The sequence below is a fragment of the Pelodiscus sinensis genome, chromosome 1 (genome assembly GCF_049634645.1).
Source record: "Pelodiscus sinensis isolate JC-2024 chromosome 1, ASM4963464v1, whole genome shotgun sequence".
NCBI classification, from domain to species: domain Eukaryota; kingdom Metazoa; phylum Chordata; order Testudines; family Trionychidae; genus Pelodiscus; species Pelodiscus sinensis.
In genome coordinates this window covers 290,834,334-290,858,692 of record NC_134711.1, presented here as the reverse complement: position 1 = coordinate 290,858,692, position 24,359 = coordinate 290,834,334, and the positions used below count along the sequence as shown (strand labels likewise).

Below are 24,359 nucleotides of genomic sequence, written 5' to 3'. Positions count from 1 at the left end.
CTTTTGTTTTCTCTATGCTCTATATGCTTCTATGTTTGGATGAAAATTCCAAAGTCTGGTGGCAAAAGAACATTAGAGGGTAGTTGACTTTTAAGTACCCACTTGTGGGAAACCTCTTCACTCTACACGAGAGACTGGTCCCTGCCCAGAACACTTGATTTAGTTGGGGTAAGTCACTTTGTGTGTCACAACAAGGATGTGAGGATAGTATGATTTATAGTCAGAGCAGGAATCAGGCTGGGTTGGATACCAGGGGATTATCACCTGAGACAGTGCTGAGGGAAGAGTGGCAAGGGGCAGGTCACCAAAAAATCAGAGTCCAATTCAGGCCAGAGGACAGACCAAGACTCAGGTGGTAGGCTGGGCCAGGATATCAAAAGGTCAGAGTCGAGGAGCAGTAAGTGCAAGGGATGCAGTCCTAAGCAGGGCAAAACCCATTTGCACCGACAACTTCCTGTGCCTCTGCTTGGTTCACAGAGAAATGGGGACTGTAACAGGATCCCCAGAGCTCTACCAGTCACATCCCTGGATTGGCATCCTTGGTCCGATTGGAGCTTCTAGTTTTGATGACTCTTAAGTCACAGGGTGGTAAGTCAGAACTTACTAGCTCTTAAGAGCCCTGTGGACTGGGGTTTGCAGGGGTTTGCAGTAAGAGGGGAAGCTGATAAGCATGTCAGCTGCCATGGGGCTGGAGATGCTAGATACTGGTCTGTTCACAGGCCATGTATGTGGTAGAGACCACTTGGCAGCCAAAATGTTGCATTTCTGGACCCAGATAGTTCCCTCAGAACTCACAAGGGGAGGGTGAGTTAGAGAGTAAGAGACTGCATGGATTCTGCACTGCACCCAGAGGGGCTAGGTGGCTAGACAGCAGGTTCTTCCACTGAAAGGGGGTACTCCGAGATAGAAGGTCTCCACCTGTGGTGTGTACCTGAGATAGGGGCATTGGTTGGACTTTTCAGGCTTCATGAGTTTGAAACACCCCAAAGATCCAAAACCAAGAGACATGAATGCTGCTCACGGTAGTCTTTGGGTGTGGCCGCCTGGGTGGCTCAGTAGGATCCAAGACACCATACAAGTATGGAGATAGCCAGATCCTGCTTCGCTTAGGTGACCTGACAGACTCAGTGCCCCAAATGACATGGATGTAGGTCCATCTACATTCCCATTTGCTTCACGGATTAGTGTGAAGAGGTGAATTAAAACCTTCAGTATCAGCCTTGCTTATGCAGCAAAAATGTCAGAGAAACTGAACAAAGAATCATAGAATCATAGGACAGGAAGGGACCTCGAGAGGTCATCGAGTCCAGCCCCCCGCCCTCAAGGCAGGACCAAGCTCCGTCTACACCATCCCTGACAGATGTCTATCTAACCTGTTCTTAAATATCTCCAGAGAGGGAGATTCCACCACCTCCCTTGGCAATTTATTCCAATATTTGACCACCCTGACAGTTAGGAATTTTTTCCTAATGTCCAATCTAAACCTCCCCTGCTGCACTTTAAGCCCATTACTCCTTGTCCTGTCCTCAGTAACCAAGAGGAACAAATTTTCTCCTTCCTCCTTGTGACACCCTTTTAGATATTTGAAGGCAGGAGTGCTCTGTGAAGTAAGTCTTTACAGTAGGATACAAAAACAATCACTATGAAAAAGCTACTGAAGATGAAGGATGCTTGTCTCATTTGGAAAACATCTAAGGTAAAGACTTCTGTCCCCCGAAACTAGAGTCAGTCATTAAAAGGGAGTTTTAATGTCTCTCTGGATGGACAGATTCAACTCACTAAGAACTGGGAGAAAAATCTAAAGGTGATGGACATGTTATTAAATTTTAACTTTTTTTAGAAGGGAAAAACAAAAGAATGGGAAAATAAATGATGCAAAGGAAAACGGGTAAAAGCAGAAGAGGAATAAAAAGGGACAACAAAGAAAGGAAACTATGGCTAGTGTAAGAGAAGGAAGAAGAAATTACAGAAGATACTAAAAGATTTTTATTTTGTAGACTAGTAGTTATCAGACTGTGGGTTGGGACACACCACAGTTATCAGACTGTGGGTTGCCTATTACACCCACTGATGTGTAGCGCAGTAATGAAGGTTCTCCATTTTTGTCTGTCTTTGGCCATTAGGAAGGCCATCGCATAAAGTTGTAGGAGAATTCTTTGTTGCTGTTTCCGTAACAATTTTTTCTAGGTCAGGATTGTTAGCCCTGAGCTGAACCCCCAATCTGGAGGATCAGTGAATCACACTTAGTCTGGTCTCTTCTCTTCGACCTGTCCGGCATGGATGATCCTACCAGGAGCACTAGGCTCCCACCGACATAGCTCTAGGGGTCACTGAGACACAGAAGCCCCCCAACTGCGACAAGGTAGTGATCCATTGGGGGGACAGTGCGGGTAGTAACCCCATTTTAACAGGGTCACCAGGACTGATGTTAGATTCACTGGGGTTCCAGGTGTTGCGGTGGAGGGCGGGGCAGGGAGGGGGGGGAGCTCAAGAGCTTTGGATCTTCATACAAGGTTCATGTAGTAATGTTTGTTGACAGAAACGGGTCATGGTGCAATGAAGTGGAGAATCCCTGTTGTAGACCATTCCAATTGGTCAGTAGCATAAAAACTTATCCTTTGTGAGACCTAGAATTTGGCTGTGACCTTGGAGATTTTTCATGCCACAGACTGGAGGTAGTTTCCAAAGACTGCAAAACAAGGGGAAAGGACGATGGTTATCTCTTTCAAACATATCTAACTCATTGCCTAGTTTATCAGCATTCGTCTGGAAGAAAGCTTGTTGCTTGAAGGAAAGTGCCATTATGAAAACCTTTAAAGGGGCCCTTTGCAGTAACTAAACCTAGTTTAACAATGGCTGGTTCTTTCAGCAGTGCCATAGCTTGGTTATAAGGTGGTTTAAACAATCAGTGTGGACAGGGTTACAGGACTGATTAAAAACAGACTTTTAAAAAAGTTCTTTAGGTTCCTACCTAGAGAAGGACAATTTTTTTAAACTTGGTAATAAACACTTTGGCTGTGTCTAGACTGGCCAGTTTTTCCAGAAAATCAGCCGCTTTTCCGGAAAAACTTGCCAGGTGAATACACCGGCCACTTGAATTTCCGCAAAAGCACTGACTTCCTACTGTAAGAAATCAGTGCTTCTTGTGGAAATACTATTCCGCTCCCGTTCAGGCAAAAGTCCCTTTTGCGCAAAGCTTTTGTGCAAAAGGGCCAGTGTAGACAGCTGAGATTTGTTTTGCGCAAAAAAGCCCCGATCGCGAAAATGGCGATCGGGGCTATTTTTTTGGGGGGGCAGAAAAGCGCGTCTAGATTGGCACGGATGCTTTTCCGCAAAAAATGCGGAAGAGGTGTAAATGGAAAATGGTAGGATAAATGACAACCCCTGAATACTATGAGTGAATAGCCATAGACTGTCTTCTCTGGGAGACAGATACTTAGCAATTCAAAGATTGATATACATATTAATTAAGAGCAAAGAAGAGCTCATGTTCACTCATTCATGCTTTGATAATTGTAAACTATGTTTGTACGTTTCCTGAGCAATGGGACTTGGCTGTACTCTAACAGAAATCCTGACTATCTCTACCAATATAATTTTAATATCAATGCCAGTTGATATATCAATGCTCCCTTTTGCTATGATTTTGTCTGCCTTCCAGCTGATTTAAAGAGATGTGTAATGCCACATTCTGCTTGTAAATATGTCTGTTTATATTGTGTGGGGAAAAAAAGAGGCTAAATTTATTTGGTACTCACAAGTTTGGTTTCCCAATTATGAAACAGGAATCCTGCCTACTTGATGTAAGTCTGACTTGCATACTGATTTGTGTGTGCATAACTGGCCTACACTGTATGATCTGATTGCTATTCTAATGGGGGCGGGGAGAAGCAGAAGCATAAGAGGGCTACATTTATGTTTCATGTCTGAAAAGTGTTTTTAAAATTAATCAGGCCCTTTTGGGCCTGATATAATTTGTGTAAGAATCCCGTTGTGATTAAAATAGCTATTTAAGATTTTTGCTAAGTGTTTTTTACATGGACTCAGTAGAAAGATTCCAATAGCAGTATGTTAGCTTTCCCCTGTCAAATTCAGGTTACAGACCCTTCGCAGATGTTGTAAATAGACATCAATACTAAAAGCGAACATTATATAAATGAAAATCATAAGTGTACTCAAATTGCCAACACAAAAATTTTGCTAAAAACATCTGTCACATAAAAGCAAACATTTAAAGCCATTATATTTATAGCAATTGTTTTTATTTGATATGTGCAACATTTGTCCTCTCTCCTATTACTTTGATTTTTTGTTATATGTGTAATTTACTTTACCAATGATATTTATGCCAGTGTTTATATAAATAATGTCATATAATGCAAAGAAATAAAAAAAAAATCACAACCATAGTTACAGTTCTAATACGTAGTTGTGGAATAAGCCTGTAAAGTTAACTGGCCTTTTTACACTGAGATCTCAATTTTTTTTTATTTGGTATCATAAAGGTATGTATTAAAATGTATTTCCATTTGAAGAATTAATTTCAAGTTTTATTAATGTGATACTAGGGGGCTGCGCCTCTTGCTCACTATGCTCACCAACCCCCCCTCCCTTTGGGGGTAGGCAGCTCCGGCTCTTCCCCTGGTTGCCGAGGAGGGCTGGGCTGAGGATGCAGCGTGGTAGCTCTGGTCCTCCCCTGTCCACCTTGCTGGTCACTGGGCTGAGGCTGCAGCATGGCTGTCCTGGTTCTCCCTCTTCCCCCCTCCCTCCACTTCCTGATCTCAGGGCCTAGGCTTCGCCAGCCCAGGATTTCCCGCCATCCGGGCTGAGGCCACGGCAGTCCCAGTTCTCCCCCTGTCCTCCTAGCCACTGGGCCGAGGCTGCAGCAGCCCCGGCTCGCTCCCTCCAGACCATTGGGCGGGGGGAGGGAGAGGAGGCCACGCAGCTGAGGGTGACAGGATGATGTGACTCTATTGTCCCGCAGGAAATTTTTGTGTGTATATATATGTATGGCTACGTCTAGACTGGCATGATTTTCCGCAAATGCTTTTAACGGAAAAGTTTTTCCGTTAAAAGCATTTGTGGAAAAGAGCGTCTAGATTGGTACGGACGCGGTTTTGCGCAAGAAAGCCCTGATCGCCATTTTAGTGATCGGGGCTTTTTTGCACAAAACAATACCGCGTTGTCTACACTGGCCCTCTTGCGCAAAAGCATTTGCGCAAGAGGGCTTTTGCCCAAACGGGAGCAGCATAGCATTTCCACAAGAACACTGACAATCTTACATGAGATCATCAGTGTTCTTACGGTAATTCAAGTGGCCAGTGTAGACAGCTGGCAAGTTTTTCCGCAAAAGCAGCTGCTTTTGCAGAAAAACTTGCCAGTCTAGATGCAGCCTATATGTATATGTATATATAGAGAGATCTATCTAACTGTGGACATCCCTATTGTTAACGCAGATGTTCTAAACTTGCAAGGTTCTCAACCCCTTCCTCCTCCAACTCCACTAACATCAAAGGGAGTTGTGGCCAATCACTACCTTTCACGAGATGATTAGCACTTTTACAGGGTTAATACTCTGGTCTAGACTAAGGAAATGATACTTATTGAAGAAAGCAGTTTAAGCATGAATTAAAAAAGTTAAACACATGTTCAACTCCTGTTGAACGATGTGGAGCTTAAGCACATGCTTAAGATATTTCTTGAATTAAGGCCTCTGGGAGCAGATTGTAAATTGCTAGATTTTAAAAATGGCTGAAGCCTCTTGACTTATATTTTATTTAGCATCAGCTGTAAACTTGACAGTGTACATATGTATATTAATACACATTCCCCATTGTGAAGACTTTGCAGATCAATTCAGACCCAGACAATAGTGTCTAGACATAAATAATACACTGGCTTCTGGTGTGACTCAAAGCAGAACAGATCTCATGGAGAGATGAGTAATATGCTTAATAGTAGGTGATTATGCAATCAGACTCTTACAGTGCAAGCTCTTCAGGACTTTTTTTATTTGCTCTGTAAAGAGTCTTCTACAACAACTGGGCTGTAAGACATAGTATTAATGGTATAATTTGTTTTTCAAAAATCTTTTAAAACTTTGAGCATCCTCTCCACAACAGAATAATGTCTTAAACTACTAAATACACAAAACACAAGATTAAAGGAGCAATTATTCAGATCAGATAAAAGCATAAACAGAGTCAAGGTGCCATGTAAAAGGGCTGCTGAAGTGAAAGGTTTAAAACAAGCCACAGGAGATTAATTCCATGGCCCACCTAAGGTGAAAAGAGACTAGATTTCATATCCCTGGTGCTGAAGAGGAAACTGTAAGAATATGCTTTCTGGACTTGTGAACTGCAGGCTCTAAAAGTGCTTACTTCCCTTAAAGCTCAGAGAATGTGTATAAGAAACCAAATGGTCAGAAATATTTATGCACTGAAGGCTTGAGCCAGCTCCTCCTGAAAAATCAGCAGAAGTCTGTGTTAACTTCACTGGGCTCAAAGCCCTCAATGGGACTTCAATAAGAAATATATTAGGCTGTATATTACTCACTCTTTAAGGGTAATTCACTTCAGCTTCCTTGTTATCTGGGGCATGGGATTTTTTGCTCACTGGCTTGCTTTCACCAGGTTGGGGCAAGCAGCTGGGGGCAAGAAGTGGTGCAGAATTTTGGGATCCAGGAGTGGGCTTGGGATTGGGGCACAAGATTGCAGTGTGGGGGGTGTGAGAGCTCTGGCTGTGGGTGGAGGCAACAGGAGGGGGCTCTGTGCTGTGCTTACCTCAGGCAGCGCATGGAAGTGTCTGGCCTGTCCCTGTGGCCCCTAGGCAGCAGTGTAGCCAAGCAGCTCTGATCACTGCCTCTTTCTTCAGGCACTGCCTCCGCAGCTTCCATTGGTTTTGGTTTCCACTTTATTAAAATGTGTTTTTTATTGGAGATTATGGAGATAGGGCTAAGGTTAGGCAGGCTTGTCTGCAGTAAAACATAGAAAAAAAATGAAAACCAGGCTCGTCCTTCTAGAGAAGAATTTAAAAGAAACTGCAGGAGCTGTCTATCTCATGTGTATGGCCAACATTCACTGACATGGGGCACAGGTGCAAGGTCCAATTGAATTTATCAACTTCCCACACAGGAGTGGTTGCCCATGTTGCTTTTTGCTCTGTAGAACTGTCCAGGATATTATGATTATATTCTTAAAATAAATGGGTAGTCATCTGTGTCTTTGTTCGCTCCCAACGCAATAGTTTAAATGCTTAGTGACACAGCTGAAGTTCACCTGGGAGTTCTCACCAGGGGAGAATGCAGCTACCCATTTCCAGAACGACGTGGATTGGCATGAACCCATAACCTTTTAAAAGTCCTGTGTGGTCTTTCTTGAGACATGATTTTCCAGAGAGACCACCTCTCACTGCAGTCCTTCCCATGGCAATTAAGAGAAAGCATCTCTCTGTAGATCAAGGGTGGGCAATAATTTTTGGCTGGGGTCCTAGAAGGGGTGGGTCATAACCCAGAAGGGGTAGGGCCAGAATGCTTCTGGGCTTCCCAACCCCAAGACCGTAACTGAAGTGCTCCTTGCAGGGCAGCGGTGAGGAGAAAAGGGCGGAAGAAACTTTGCACACTCCTCCTGCCCCCAGGCCAATCACAACTTGGGGGTAGGGGAGCATGTGATGTCTCCTCCTGTCCTGCAAGCAGCGCATGGCGCTTCAAAGCACTGTGTGCTGCTCACAGGGAGAAAGCTTTGCACGCTCCCCTGCCCCCAGGCCCTAATTGATCTGGGTGCTGGGGAGCAACAGGGTCTCTGCCAGCCAGATCCACCTGCTTGGCTGGCCACATCCAGTTCGTGGAGGCCCTTTTGCCCACCCCTGCTGTAGATTATCAGCATGTCAAACACTTTCAGCCAGAGCCTCCAGTTTCCAGCCAGCTTCACTTTGCATTGCTTATGTGGTACAAAGTGAACTTGCCTGAGATTGCCACAGTCTCCCCTGGGGTGCCTGCCTCTTACACCAGCTGCCCCCAGCCTATTGAAAGTAGAAGGGGGCATTATCAATAGCCCCTCTCCCACTACATTAACTCCCAATAGGGCCAGGCAGGTGAGAATTAGGGAGGTACAACTGGCTCCATATGGTTACAACTCTTCCCTATGTCTCAGGGGATTCCATGCAGCATGAGGATCTCCATGTCTGACTGGAGGAGCTGTCCCATTTTTAAAGGGACAACTCCATTCTTAAGCCCTATTGCAGGTGTCCCTACTTTTTAAAAAAATGGGCAAATTGTCCTGTATTTTCTGTCTCTTCTCTTCCACCAGTACTGGTGGGTCCTACTGCTGTCTGTGTCCTTGCTTGCCAGTCGCCCACCACCCACCAGTAATGAGGGTGGGGAAGCAGTGGCTGATGGGTGTGTGTGTGCAAGGCTGGTGGTCAAGCAAAGCTGCAGCATGTGGAGTCTGCCTCTCCTGCTGCTGATTTATCAGTGCATTTCCTGCCCCATGCCAGCTCTTGGCCAGCAGGGTCCCCTCCCAGCACCCCATTTCCAGCTAGCACTGGCTGTTGTCTGTGGTGGCTGGTGACTGTGGGCAGGTGGTGGCCGGTTACATGTCACCTCTGCTGCTCACCCATTGGCTCTTTAATGCTCCCTCTCTTGCTGTCCTCTCCCTGGTGTGTCCATTCAATACCCCCTCCCCATCCTGCTGCTCCCCCATGTTCCCACTAGCAGAGTGCAGCCTACTCCTGGTGCTGTCTGGAGAACTGGCCCCTGGTTGGATCATTTAGCTCACTAACAGCCTGGCTAGCAGGCTCCTTCCTCCCCATACTGCCTCTGGCTGAGCTGGTACCCAGAGAAAGCTCAAGACCCTATGGCTCAGGAAGAGCCAAGCCCTGCATGTGCCAGCGCTCCACACAGCTCTGGCATGGGGAAGCTTCTCTGCCTCCGGTAAGCTACAGAGTGGTGGAAAGGAAGCTTTTTCCAGCCAGTTTGCAACCTCAACCTTGCTGGCCCCCAAACAGAGATAATTAGCACCCTCTTCCCACACTGCCCCCTTTCCTAGCTCCTGCCCCTCAGGACTGAGCATGCTCTATCCCATAGCACCCTTTCCTGCTGAGCAACCTGTCTGGCCAGGTTAGCTGAAGCCCTTGCACTCAGGTTTCCTGGGTCCTGGTGCACAATGCAGCCTTAGGGCTTAACTTCTTCCTGCCCAGGCTGTAACCAGGGGACAGAAGGTGGCTGGGTTATGTTGGTGGCCAGCAGCAGCTTGGTGGAATTAGCTGACTTTCTACAATGTGCAGGCAGGCAGGAGCAAGCTGCCTGCAACCACATGGGAGCAGAGGTGCAGGAGCAGAAGGGGAAAAGGAGGGAAGAGATGATCTCTGGACACAGGCCAGATCATCCCTACTCCCTTTTTATCCAGAAGCAGCTCCTAGGCCAAAAGGCTGCTGCTTGCCACGTTCTGCTGTGAATCCCAGCAGAAATCTGGAAAAGGGACCTGTGACCCTGCACACCCTCCACGTTACCTTGAGAAGACATAGCACCAGGTGCCAGGAAAGGCAAGTCCACCCTGGGGGCCTAGTCAGGCCTGGAGGTTGGAGAGCACAGAATAAGAAGGGTTGTGTCTATTAGTCACCCCCAAAGAAGGGATGGGTCAGTCAGTCACCCCCAATCCTGTGAGAGAGAGGTGAAGGAGAATGCACGTGTGGTAAATAAAAAGATTCCAGCTTCACAGTATTTCTTTTTAACAGGGGCTCAGTCAACTCAGTGTTAATGTAAACATTTGTACTGCACTGATGGCCATTGAACTTCCTTGAATACAAGTAATTTTACCAGGTGTCCTCTATTCAGTATGGGGAAATATGGTCACCCTAAACTGGAGGGCTTGCTTAACTCAGGAATTCACTTTAGAGACAATGCAAAACACATTGATTTTGTTTAGCACTTGATTAACTGTTGGTTTTTCAGTTCTTATTCTGTGTTTTAATCTCTGATTAAAGCACTGCTCAGTAACAGTGAGAGGCATGATAGAAATTAGCAAAATTATATACATGTGTGTGGACACATATAGCTATAATTTTCTACATCCTGTTTGAGTGTTACAAACAAAAATATACACACAGTCCAGGATGGCAATTTTGTTTTCTGTTCCTTTATTTCCTTCACAAATGTGTTCTGAAACCACTGAAGACTAATTTTAGTAAATTCTGTCAGGTTACACTTGGATTACTTCCTAAATATCCCATTGCTTGGTACAATAGGATAAGACTCCACAAAATGTACCATGGGAAAGAATGCTTCATTGGCAGGAAGATAAACTAAGTGTCTGAACAGGTCCTTTCCACCACTAATCTTTGTGATTCTGTAAATAAGCAGCATCATTCTCATTACAGCTCACAGAGAAACAAAATAAAAAGCTGAGTTTAATCCGTTCATTGGTTAACAGAACCACCAGGGAATGCACCAGGGAGTGTCACAAATCCCAGTGGAAGTCCCCGAATGCTGGGTTGTGTGCATGAACTTCAGATGTAGCTGAAAGATGTGTAAAAACTCCTTTAGCCACACAGCTCCCTATTGGCTACACATCTGTGAAGGCTCAAAAGCACTGTATAATTCCGCAAGGGTCTGGTATAAATTACGCTTCATAAATTGGGTCCTGATACGCTTGTTTCAGAGAGAAGAATATGAAGAACTCATGTGCTGTGGGAGCATGTGGCCAAACCTTGCTATTTTTGGCGCCATCACAAATGTAGATAATATGTGGATGCAGAAATATGCAGTTGTTGGAGGATGGTAACATACTAGCAGATCAGCACTGTAGCATGAAGTCTGCTCCCACGTTCTTAGAGATCTTTGATGGTTTTGAGGCCAGAGTTGGCCATGAATTATGTACCCAACAACCTACTCACATGCATAAACAAGATACTATGGTGGAACACTGGGGGATCATACTGAGGTCAGCATGCCAGGCATGTTGCCTATTTAAATAGTTATGAGATTATTTGTACCTTTACCCTCATATTCGCATCCAAAAATTCTGACATCTTTTGCAAAAGGAACGCTACTCCCTATGGTATACCAAATTTCTGACCTCATATTTTTGTAAAGAAAAAAACAAAAACAAACCATGAGGGTCAAATGTTGTACTGCGTACCTTTCATGTGAGGTAAATGGCTCTCTTGCTCCAGTTTTGCTCTGTAGCTCTTTATTAATAATCCCACATTTGGATGTGCAAGTCAGTAGTTAGTCACAGAACATGAGAACTTGCATGATGATTGGAGCTGCAAATGAAGAAGAGCTCAATGTCCTGCTAACAAAGTTCTCTCCTCGCCAATGGGGCAACTTGTGTCTGCATCTGAGGAATAGCTCCATCCAGTCTGATGCCTCATTCACCCTGCAACACTTCTTATGTTTACAGGAGTTAAAGGCCTTCCTCTTTAAGGCTTCACCCCTATATTTTTCCAATTCTGGGGTATCCAAGTGTTACTGGACTGGTTAGCCAGGTATCATTCCTGTTATTCTTCCACATCAAAATTATGTCATTGCCCCAGTTTTCAGCCCAGGGATCTTCAAATCAGCAGCCAACATTTTCCCCTTTCCAAATCTTGCTGTTATTTCACTGGGCTCTCTCCTACTCCACCTCTATCAGCCTTGTGGCTCTATCACCCTTCTAGGTAAACCCTTCCTTCCAGGTCAGGGCCTTAGGCTTTCTGCTCTCCTCATTGTTTTCTTTTCCTCATTGCCTTTTCTAAGTCCAGAGTGTAACTGCAAGCTTCCTCATTGCAAAGGGTTGCCAGGTGTCTGGTTTTGAACTGGACAGTCCAGTATTTGACCTTTCTGTTCGGGGAAACATATTGAGAAAATATAAATGTCCAGTATTTTCTAAATAAGATGTAATGTAGATTATTATATAATGTCAAGTGTGGCCAGTATTTTTGTTGAAACTATCTGGCAACCCTATCATTGCAGCCTCCTTAGGCCCTCACTTCCTAGCCTTATACCAGCCTTGCCTATACCTGCCCAGCTAAGCTCCTTCCTTAATCAGTGCCTGCTCATCAAGCCTGTCCCTCCGATGGGACTTATTTGATTACTTAACCTCTCCTGAGCCACCATAACTCTTTATGGGCTAGTGTGGGGGTGGACTCTTCACTTTAGCCCTTTTGTGGTATTTTAGATGCTACTTGTAATTATTAGAACTGGGAGCACTGGCTGTTGGGAATCTGGAAGCACAGGAAACAGGAAGGAGGGGGGAGGAGATGGGCCAGGCCTGAGTGAGAGCTATAGAGGGGAGCAGCAGCAGCTTTGTAAAGAGGTTTCACCTTTGATAAATAAAGGCCTGTTGAAGTTTGTTACTACCTTGCTTGCATGATACAACATTTTGGCAACAAGGATGGATCTTCTGCCTCTGAACCCACCTGCACCCTTTCTGCAAAGGCCAGGTGAGCCTCCGATTGCTTTTACTGCCTGGATCCATATGTTTGAGACTTATCTGCTTGCAATCAGTGCTACAGAGATTTCTGAAGTAAGAAAGCGTGCTCTGCTAATCCACTGCCTTGGAGCAGAAGGGCAGCGTGTATTTTACACTTTTCCCCTTGCAGATGATAAATATGAGACTGCACTCACTGCATTAAAGAACTTTTTTGTGCCAAAAGTGAATGTAGTAGCTAATTGCTACAGATTTCGCCAGCGTGAGCAGAAACCGGGGAGACTATAATGCAGTATGTTGCTTCTCTGAGGAGTCTGATTGTAACTTGTGACTTTGGGAATATGGCAGATGAGATGATTAGAGACCAGCTCATTGAGAAAACAACCACGCTTCGTGTAAGGGAACGTTTGTTTCTAGAACCACAACTTACACTGGAAAAAGCAATAACCATTGCTACCTAGATTAAGTCAGCTATAGAAGAAGTCAAAATAATGAGCATGGATACAGGAGGCCCAGTCCAGATTGTGACTCCTTTGCAGAAAAGTTCACTATCGCTGCAGACAAACAATCACAAGGGGAAAGCTAATGATAAGCCACAGAATCAGCAAAATCAAAGCACAGCAAAAGCATGCTTTCGCTGTGGATCCCCACAACACCTTGCAAGCTACACAAGATGTCCTGCAAAAGAAGCTCAGTACAATCACTGCAAAAAGATTGGACATTTTGCTAAGGTATGCCGCAGCAGCCAGTCCAATCAACAGGTGCATGCAGTTACAATACCAGATGTTACTGTGCTGAGTGTGGACAAAGTCACTACTGCACATATTCCAGAACAGATAAGGTGCACTGTAAATGTTTCTGCCCACCTTCAGGCAAATCACATCCTATTCAGCTAACATTGGACACTGGTTCAGCAGTATCTATACTACCTGATTCCATCTATTTGCATTACTTTAAAGATGTGCCTCTTACTGAACCCAAACTTCACTTGGTGTGCTATTTGAAAAACCAAATTCCAGTTCATGGCTGCCTGCCAGCAACAGTGACTTTTGGTGGTTGCTGTATAAATGCAGAGTTCTACATTGTCCGCAAAGGCACTCCTATCCGTGGCAGAGATTTATTGGCTGTTTTAAACCTCAGGGTAGTTAATGGATGAATTGATCTTCCTCAGCAAAGAGCTCTTGCAGTATACACACCAGTTTCAGCTGGAACCCAAGACGGTTGAGGAGAAACTTGGCTGTGCTTATGGGTTTCTGCATAAAGTTAAAATGAGACATAATATAATGCCTGTACGACAGAAGTTACGGCGCTTACCATTTTCAGTCAGGGAAGCTGTTTCAAAGGAACTTAAAACACTTGTTCAAAAAGACATTATTGAAGAGATTGACTCCTCGGAATGGGTTTTACCTATAATAGGGTGTTAGAGAAAAGAAACTGCTCTCCCAGTAAAAAGGTTTGGCCAGGCCGCTCTTGCTATAGTGGGCTGCAGTACTCCTTGAGAGAAACCGGCCGCACCCTTCCTGCATACCATTGCCTTTAGAAAAAGGGAAGGTGTGAAAAGGGGAAAATAGCCTCAGACTCTCCCACCCGTCACCTTGCGTGAGAACTGCGGGGCTTACCTGGTCGCATGAAACCTGCACAGTTTCAGCCCTACTCCTGGGACACAGACCTCCCCACTTGGTGACCATTGGGCCATATATGGTAATATGCAAGCGTGGGAAAGCGATGTGCAGATTTGGGGATAAATACCCATCGCACAGTTCGTTCTAGGAGGTCTTCGCAACACACGTACCACCATGCGTGTGCCTTCTCGTATACTTCAAAGCGCTGCCGGCCTGATCAACCGACCAGCCACCTCCCCCGACTCTCAGGCGTAACCAAGGCCTTCGCAACCGAACCAATATCTGTGAAATGTTCCATGGGCTGTGTAAGTTGGTATGTATGATTTGATTTTTTCTTGTTGTATAAGCTTAGTGTTGTAGTTGTTTTGGGTAGTACATAGAGTTTGTAGTTATCACTGTTATTTAATTAGTGTATATTAGCTGGATATTTTAAGATTAGAGACTATTCCCCTTGCCATTCCCATCCTTATATCTCCGACACGTTTTAACTAGAAATCACAGAATATAATAAATACTGTAAATTCATTATTAACACGGTCTATTAAAAATCTTAGAATAAATACTATAAATTCACCATTGTCATAAATAAATATTTGTTATTTGATAAAACTGTCCACCTGGTTCTGTCCTTCCCCCCTTGGGTATTTATCATCGGACCTGTGATTCTCGCGACATAGGGACACAGAAGAAGGATGGAGGCATTCGCCTTTGTATGGACTTAAGGGAGCCAAATAAAGCTATTGTGATTGACAGCCACCCTCTTCCTCACACTGAAGTAGTATTTGCAGAACTCCGTGGAGCAAAGATGTTTTCTACTCTTGCTTTGCAGAGCGCATACCACCAGGTTATGTTGCATGAAGATAGCAGAGACCTCACAGCATTTATTACACGAGGGACTATTTCATTTTAAATGGGTTCCATACGGTCTTGCATCTGCCCCAAGTGCCTTACAAAAAATGATGTCATTGATTCTGAAGAATCAACATGGAGTTCAGTGCTATCCGGATGATATTATCGTGTTCGGAAATACTTCTGAGAAGCATGACAATAATCTGCAATCTGTACTAAACTGCATCAGCACAGCAGGCCTCAAGCTCAATGTGTCTAAATGCAAATTTACACATACAGAACTCTCCTTTCTGGGGCATACAATTTCACCGTCTGGACTAAAACCTGATCCAGATCATATCCTAGCAGTTTCAAATGCTCCTCCTCCAACAGATTTGCAAACCTTCCATTCCTTCTTGGGTCTAACCTCCTGGTATGCAAAATTCATTCCCAATTATGCTTCTGTCATTGAACCGTTATGAGAATTACTACAGAGAAGTTCAACCTTGGTGTGGACAATGGATGCACAAGCTAGTTTGGAAACTGTGAAAGACTTAATTGTACATAGTCTAGTTACTTGCACTATTCAGTCCTGCATTGCCCACAATTGTGACGACTGATGCTTCAGAATATGGACTTGGAGCTGTCCTCACACAACTTCATGAGGACAACACAGAGAGGACTGTTGCATTTGCTTCAAGGACACTGAGTGATGCTGAGAGAAAATATTTTACAGTTGAAAAAGAAGCACTTGCTTGTGTCTGGGCTACTGAAAAATGGAGAACTTACCTGTGGGGCCGCACGTTCAAGTTGCGCACAGACCACAGCCTTTTGACATTTCCCAGCCCTTTTGTGGTTAGCAGAGCAGGGAATCGTATTACTAGATGGTCTGCAAGACTACTCTCTTTCACTTATGAACTGGAATATAAGCCTGGAAACCAAAATGTGATAGCTGATTGCCTTTCTTGCCTGCCTTTGTCTTCACCAGATGGTGCACCGGAGGATGAGGATGAAGTAGTTGCGCTCTTACTGCAGTTACAAGAGAACAATTCCAAGCTCCTCGTTGAGCATGTCCAATTCAACAAAAGCTACAGGAATTTCTGACAAAGACATGGCCCAGTAACCCTAAAATCCTTGACCCAGATTTGCTGCCTTATTTTAGAATTCGGGATGAACTTTCTTTGCTTGATGGCACACCGGCTACTTGTGCCAGAAGAATTATAGCCAAAACTCATACACCTGGCACACAATACTCATCAAGTATCAGAGGGGTAGCCGTGTTAGTCTGAATCTGCAAAAGTGATGAGGAGTCCTGTGGCACCTTATAGACTAACTGAAGTGTAGGAGCAAGCTTTCGTGGGCAAAGACCCACTTCATCAGATGCATGCATCTGACGAAGTGGGTCTTTGCCCACGAAAGCTTGCTCCTACACTTCAGTTAGTCTATAAGGTGCCACAGGATACTCATCAAGGTATTGTCAGAACCAAACAAAGACTATGAGATCTGTATTGGTGGCCAGGGATGGACTCCCAAACTGAAGCAATCATAAAATCCTGTGTCACTTGCCAAATGCATGATAAGACAGCAGTGATATGTACCCCACTGTGACGGGGCGGCCCCCACCCTGTTCTCAAGCCCAGGGAAGCCACCTGGTGCCGGGGGCAGAGACAGCCCCACCCACACAGCCCTACTGGGCATGCTCCCAGGGGAGCCAAGGCATAAAAGGCTGCTGGCCTGCTCAGGAGGGGCAGACTGCAGCCAGAGCTGGAGCTAGCGCCCAACCACCCGAGGTGCTGACTGGACCGCCAGAGAGGGAGTCGCCAGGCCTGCTGGACCTCCCGCCGCCGGGCTCGACCCCAATGACGGAGCCGCCGGCCGACCCCCTGTGACCCAGGAACCAGACCGGTCACCCCCAACCCCGACTGGGGAAGTGCTGCGACAGCCAGCCGACTCACGCCGACAGGTGGGACCGCTACGGGCCGGGGACAGGGTGTAGGAAGTGACCCAGGGGGCTCGGCTAAAGGACTAGGCCGCAGAGCCTGGACACTTTCAGACTAGGCCAGAGGGCCGTCATTCCCCTAATACAGGGGAAGTGGACCTTTGAAATTAGGCCGGGGAAGAGTGAACTATGTCCTGGAGGCGGGTGGCCCGCTCCGAGGGAGGGGGCGGCCCCCCAACACCCACCATTACAGCCTGTTCCTCTTCCTGATTCTGCATGAGAAAAAGTTGTGATTATCAAAGGGTCCTACAATGTCACTGCTCCAATTGACTGTCATTATGCCATCACTTTAATAGACTATTTCAGTAAATGACCTGAGGTAGCATTTACATCGCAAATTTCTTCTGCTACAGTAATTAAGTTCCTCTCTACAGTTTTTAGCAGGGAAGATAACCCCAAAGAAGTGGTTTCAGATAATGGTAGTCAATTTACTTCCATGGAATTTGAAACTTTTCTAGCAGAGAAACATTTTACATAGAAGATCATCCCTGTATTACCCTCAGGCTAATGGGGGAAATCAAAAGGTTTAACAGAAGTTTGAAAGAGAGTTTGCAAATGGATAAACTGGAAGGCCGCTCATGGATAACCTTCACTACTGATTTCTTACAAGCTTACAGGGCTACACAACATGCCACAACACAAAGATCACTCACAGAGTTACTGCATGGAAAACAGATGAATACTAAACTGAACATTGCTGGATTGTTAAAGGCAAGACCTGATGCACCAAATGGGGATGCTGTGAGAAAAACAGTTGAACAGAAGCAAGCAAAGTATAAGGCTTTCACAGACAAACGGCAGGGTGCTAAGCAACTGAAGTTTGAGTGTGGCTCCTTCGTTAGAGTAAGAAAACCTGGAATTTTACGCAAAGAGGACCATGAATTCACATCTCCTCTTAAAATCAGAGAAGAAAGGACCTTATACCTATCGACTTTCTGATGGGCGGGTATGGAATGCTTCTTATCTTGCACCTGCCTATGCACCAAGAGGAGATGATGCAAACACCCAGTGACTTCACCATAGCCCCAACAAAACAAGACATTGCACCGGAACTGGGGTTTGAGAGACGGTCTGTCAGACCTAGACGACCACCTGTCTGGACTAGAGACTATGTTATGTAGTATTTACAGTATTTTCAGTGTAATATTTCTGCCAACAATATAGTGTCTTCTTCCATATTTGTTGCTGGGGTTAGAACAACAATGTTTATTTTATAATTGGGAGAGCTTCTTAAGAGAGGAGGGAATGTGGTGTTTTAGATGCTGCTTGTAATTATTAGAACTGGGAGTACTGGCTGTTGGGAATCTGTAAGCACAGGAAACAGGAAGGAGGGGGGAGGAGATGGGCCAGGCCTGAGTGAGAGCTGCAGATGGGAGCAGCAGTAGCTTTATAAAGAGGTTTCACCTTTGGTAAATAAAGGCCTGTTGATGCTTGTTACTACCTTGCTTGCATGATACAACACCTTTCTAGGCATCACTGTTTGAAGACTGCATTCTGAAGGAAGCTGCAGAGAGTGAATACAGAATAATGAATTTTTGTCAAACTGTTTCCCAAGTCTGGCTTTGAGCTCTGCCTCTGTTTTCCCTCCTTTGCCAACTAAGATGAGATCACACTGCAGGTGGGTTTCTTGTTTTTCTTTTTTCTTTCCCTTTTGGGACTCTCGGTTTATTAACAAATTTCCACCCCACCTTCTTAACAGGCTTGCAATCCCTGTTACAGGGTCATGCACCTATCCCTGCTTAAACTTCCTCCAGCAGGCTTGTTTCTCAATTCAATTTCTGTTGCCTGCTCTAGTTTCCTGCAGGTTTGCAATCCTCAGGCCCTTGGCCGGAGAACATAAAAGAGTCTTTATGGTACAAGTTCATTCAACCTCCTGTACTGTTGAATACCCCTCTGAATTCACCTTGCTTCTAATGTCTCCCAGCAGGCCTGGTTCTAAAGCACATTCTCTCATCATTTGACCCTATCTTCCACCCCCAGACATATTAACCTCATCTGGTGAGATGACAAATGTGACACCCTTCCCCCAATCCTTTGAAAGAGCCATTTTACCTTTGACAAATCCACTCAAACTTTGAGATTGTGTCTACACTGGCGCGTTCTTGCATGAAAACGGCCGCTGTTGCGCAAAAACATGCTGCCTGTCTACACTCGCCGCGCGTTCTTGCGCAAGTAAACTGACATTGTACTGTAGAAAATCAGGGCTTCTTGCACGAGAATTCTGACGCTCCCTCTCAGTAAGAAGCCCTCTTGCGCAAGAGCTCTTCCAGAAGAGGCCAGTATAGACCGGCAACATGATTTTTTTGTGCACGAAGCCCCTATGGTTAAAATGGCCATCAGAGCTTTCTTGCAGAAGAGAGTGTCTACACTGCCATGGATGCTCCTGCGCAAAAGGACATGCCAGTGTAGATGCTCTCTTGTGGAAGAGTTTTTGCACGAGAACTCTTCCACCAAAGAGTTCTTGAGCAAGAAGCTGCCAGTGTAGACGTAGCTTTCATTGTCTGAAAATTCTAAAAAAGAAGCTAAGATCAGAGGCACTGGAATCTTTTTTATAAATTCACAAGTTTAAACATTTGCAAAGAAAAATGTACATATTTACAGCATAGAATACAAATATTATACATGAGATTAATGCATACAGCCACTCTAGATTCTATAGAGTCTAAACACCAAGTATGTTCTTATAGGACTAATATCTATTTTGCACAACACTAACTTATGTCAACTGGTCTGTTCTCCAGCCATGAGTTTTGTCAGTTCCTGGTTAATGCCTGCAACCCTGGCAAGAGCTGGCACCTAGCCTGCCAGCATTACATTAACTTTTATGATTTTTTTGAAAGGAATGAAGGTTTCTTCGTGAACTAGAAACATGTTAATGACAGATGTTTACGATACTACTCAATAGTTTAAAAATACAGCAAGAGAAAGTTAATTCAGGAAAATAAAACAGTCCTTCACCATTCCAGGAAAAATACCAGCCCTTAGCTAACGCCAACAACAACATATTTATGGAAGGAAGACAACACCCTAGGTATTCTCTAAAGAATAAAGATATGTTGATTTACAAGAACTCTTAATTGCTCTTATTATCATCAATACAATACAGATGTGGATATTAGAAAAAGCTATCTGAACAGTCAAAAAACCTGCATCTTATTTTGTCTTGTTTCTAGCAGTGACCCTACATTTGATTACATTTTCTCAGTCATAGAAATAAATTAGTCACCTGAATTCAACATTAACACATCACAGACTAACTAATCAGTGTGCTAGTCCTGTGATGCTTTTAAATGAGCTGGGATATTAAAACACAGCAACTATTATTCTCACTGGCATGCATGGTACATAGTGTGTGTTCTGATATTTTTATAAATATGACCTCCATGCTTCAAAATAATGATAAACAAATTCATTTATAACAAAGTAATAACTCAAGGACAAAATTTAATTGCTATTAGATAAAAATGGTGGTTTGTTCTAAGTGCCAGGTGCCACCTCTGAATGACATGCATTGAAGTAAGAGGATTTCCATCTCCATATCCTTCCTATAGGAACATAGCAATTTCCATACTGGATCAAAATATCTAGTCTGTGTCTGATGGTAACAAGGTTCAGATGCTTCAGAGGAAAGTGTAAGAAGCCCAATAAAGGGCAACTATGGAATAATGGGCTCCTAGGGTAAATGTCTTCCTAATCCGAGGCAGTTAGTAGTTGGCTTATGTCTTGAGGCCTGAGGGTTTATATCCCTTATTTTTTATCCCATCCCTTGTAACTGTTCATACTGCTCCTTAATAGCAACAACATTTTTTAAAATAATGTGATTTAAGAGAAAGCATTATAAGTTTGCCTGATTCCATTTATAGTTTCTTTTACAAATTAGATCAATATATTCTGGAAACACATGCAACATGCTTGCTTGACACCCACTCTTCCAAAGCAACTAATACCCTCCAATTATGGTCTCATATTGGTGTCATCCCAGAACTACTGTAATTGCAAAAATGTTTAACATCAGCGGTGTCTTTGCACATAATATTTCAAAGTAGGAGATGTGTTCAACGTTTCACATAACTGTCTGGAAGAGGTTTAAGTGTTGGCAAGCAAATAGAGGCTAGCAGCCAAATTAATTCCTGGTGTAATACCATTAATTTCAGTGCAGCTACACTAGGGATAAATTTGGCCATCGGTTCCATTACTGTCCTATTGTCAATGCAGGAGGAGTGCTTCAATAGCACATAATACTATTTGCAGCCTTCTTAGTTCTTTAAATTGTACTCAGATGTTTATCATGTTGTAATGGTTTTGTTCTTTATTGCTGGGGAATTAAAAAAGCGGATGTAAGCACTATTGTTACTAGCTACTAAGGACGATTTGGTTTTGGAGCCAAAAACTGTAAGTTCTATTCCTCGTGTCATGGTTGCAGTTCCAGTTATCTGACATCTGTGATGGCTGAGCATTTATGAAGCCATATATCACTATATACAACCTTCCAAATTCACATGAATCAGTAGGTCCAGTCTACCCATCCATTTTCAGCCATACTAGTATTGTGGTTGGAAATACCCATACCTTTGTCTAATTACCAAATTTAACCCTCTAAAGCCCCATCACATTTAGAGTGGTACCTTCAAAGCTGCTATTCATGTGTGACCACTAGCTGAGTTGAAAAAGTCTTCAGGTGCAGAACGTTCGATGGATTTAAGGTGTTGCTGCAGATTTTCATCCCTTTTAAAAGTCACAGTGTTTCACTTGATTTGTTTTATGTGAATACAATATAAATCACATGGATTTTGATTACTTTTACAGAACTTCAACTTTCATTTTAAAGGGGAGAAAAAGGAAGTTTCTACTGCTTTGTAGGTTGTAAAGATTGTCTACACAGTGTATATGAAAAAAACTGCATTTTTCAAAATGCTGGCAGATTAAAATAAAAATATTGATTCCTCTCTTTCTGCTGAATGTACTGGTAACACATTATGGCTATGTCTAGACTGGCATGATTTTCCAGAAATGCTTTTAACGGAAAAGTTTTCCGTTAAAAGCATTTTCGGAAAAGAGCGTCTAGATTGGCACAGACGCTTTTCCGCAAAAGCATTTTTTGTGGAAAAGCGTCTGTGGCCAATCTAGACACGCTTTTGCGCAAAAAAAGCCCCGATCGCCATTTTTGCGACCGGGGCTTTTTTGCGCAAAACAAATCTCAACTGTCTACACTGGCCCTTTTGCGCAAAAGTTTTGCGCAAAACGGACTTTTGCCCGAACGGGAGCAGCATAGTATTTCCACAAAAAGCACTGATTTCTTACAGTAGGAAGTCAGTGCTTTTGTGGAAATTCAAGCAGCCAGTGTAGACAGCTGGCAAGTTTTTCCAGAAAAGTGGCTGATTTTCCAGAAAAACTGGCCAGTCTAGACACAGCCTGTTTGTATAAATCCATTCACTTAATGGAATTATACTACAGATGAACTTCACCCCTCATGACTAAATGTGGCTATTAACAAGCCATCACCATTAACCATTTCACTACCGATTGTTTTATTTTTCAGATGAGAAACAGACCAGGTCTGATTTGCCAGTCTGTCCCAGCTGCACTACACAGATACAAAGCAGCCAGGTTAATCATGCTAATCTAGCTTTTTCTCTGCTTTACATGACAAAAGGCATGCAAAGCAGACTGTGAACCAATACATTTCACCCATAATATTTTTTAGAAGGGCACAATGACAGCCAGGGATCTGTCATCTACATCCTCTCACTACCACTAATTCATAGGTGCTGGAACTAGGTGTGCGGGGGGTGCTACTGCACTCCCTGACTTGAAGTGGTTTCCATTATATACCAGCTTTCCACTTTAGTTCAACTCAGCACCCCTACTATAGAAATTGTTCCAGCTCCCCTAATTTTACCACTTCTAAGGAGTTAAAAATGCTTCTTAGGTCAAACAAAAAGGGTATTTGGAGATATATATGCAGATATTGTAAATTGTATTTATTTTCCAATAATGGAACAGAAAATGCTTGCAACTAATACTCTCCTTCGCCATCCCAACCAGTGGACAAGATGAGAGGGAGTAAACCTGTGCTAATACCTCAAGTAGCATCATACAAAAGAGTGCTTCTCTACTGGAAATAGCCACCATTACATCCTTTTCAGGACACCCATGCAACAGGGCACGAGTGAAGCCGGAAGTGGCATACCCCTCGCTAGCACTGTGACAGCAGAAAAAATTATGGAGAGTTACAGTTGTCTAGGGCAATGCTAACTCCCTCTGCCGACTGGGCTGCTCATCTCCTGCAAAGATACAGGATGCAACAGGAGACGAGGGAGAACAACACTAATGGCACAATGGCTATGGGTCTTGTGGGGCTGGACAGAATGTCCTAGGGCCTGAGTCAAACCACACTGAGGTCAATGAAAAAACTTATGGACTGCAATGGGACTTAGATTAGGTCTCATGAGTAGAGCGGACTGGATTTTTTTTTTTTTTGGATGAATAGTTTATTTCTTAAGAAATGCAGCTTCAGGTCAACAGAATTATTTGTGAATTTGGGTTGAATTTGGCAAATAGTTCTGGTCAAAAAAAAGTCTGACAAAGCCTAAACATTTTGTTCTAACATTTTCTACATGAAACATTTTAACTTGGTCTGGAAACATCTTAAAATAAGCTTAAGATTTTATTTATTTAAAATAAAATGTTAAAAACCACCCCCAAACTCAACAACCCTCCCCCCAGATCATTTTGAGTTAAACCAAATGTTTTGTTCTGCTCAACTTTTTTTTTTAAATCAGTTATTCGCTCAGCTCTGATGCTGAGTGTGGCTGACCAGTATTGGTGGAGTTGGAATCTAGCATTACTTCATACTTCCATCCTATTACATTTTTTTGGCTTTTGTCCTTAGCCAATTCACAACCACTCTTGTCTCCTGGATGAGGGTGGGAGATGACTGCTTAGGAGTTGTGTTAATATCTATTTTTCCACATATAATTGCTAAGCATGTGGACCAGTGTCTACAGAAAGAGAAATATTGGTTTTATGCACACATACCACAGTCCTATTAAGATGATAGATCTGTTTGCCATGGTTTCAGTTTTGAGAGGGAGGGAGAACTGCTGTTATGAAGACAGATGTTATACCCCCCAATATCTTTAACAAACATTAATTTGAAATTTGGTCGCTTCCTGTTTTCCTTGAGACACAGTATCCTCAAGAAACCACAAAGTACACAAGTAAACAATGAACAGAGAGGGAGACTGATGTTGCAAATAAAAATTGGCTTCAATTTTTTTTCTTCTAGTAGTCTTTATATAAGAATTTGCTAAAAAAATACCAGAGAGCATTTTGTCATTTTCTCCCATTTCACACAAAACACATTTTTTAATTTACGTAATTCCTGCTAAAACCTCTACGGCTGTGTCTACATTGGCATGATTTTGTGCAAAAGCGGCCACTTTTGTGCAAAAACATGCTGCCTGTCTACACTGGCGGGGAGTACTTGCACAAGAACACGGA

General features: G+C 43.7%; 1 long non-coding RNA gene across 1 annotated transcript; it reads right to left on the bottom strand.

The window, feature by feature from the left end:
- Nucleotides 1-1,867: 1,867 nt before the first annotated feature.
- On the bottom strand, nt 1,868-13,869 carry LOC142826506 (uncharacterized). The gene is made up of 4 exons (XR_012900684.1): nt 11,136-13,869; nt 9,508-9,655; nt 6,783-6,973; nt 1,868-2,689 (listed from the first exon to the last, which is right to left on the bottom strand). It is a non-coding gene; the product is annotated as an uncharacterized LOC142826506 (long non-coding RNA).
- Nucleotides 13,870-24,359: the final 10,490 nt, after the last annotated feature.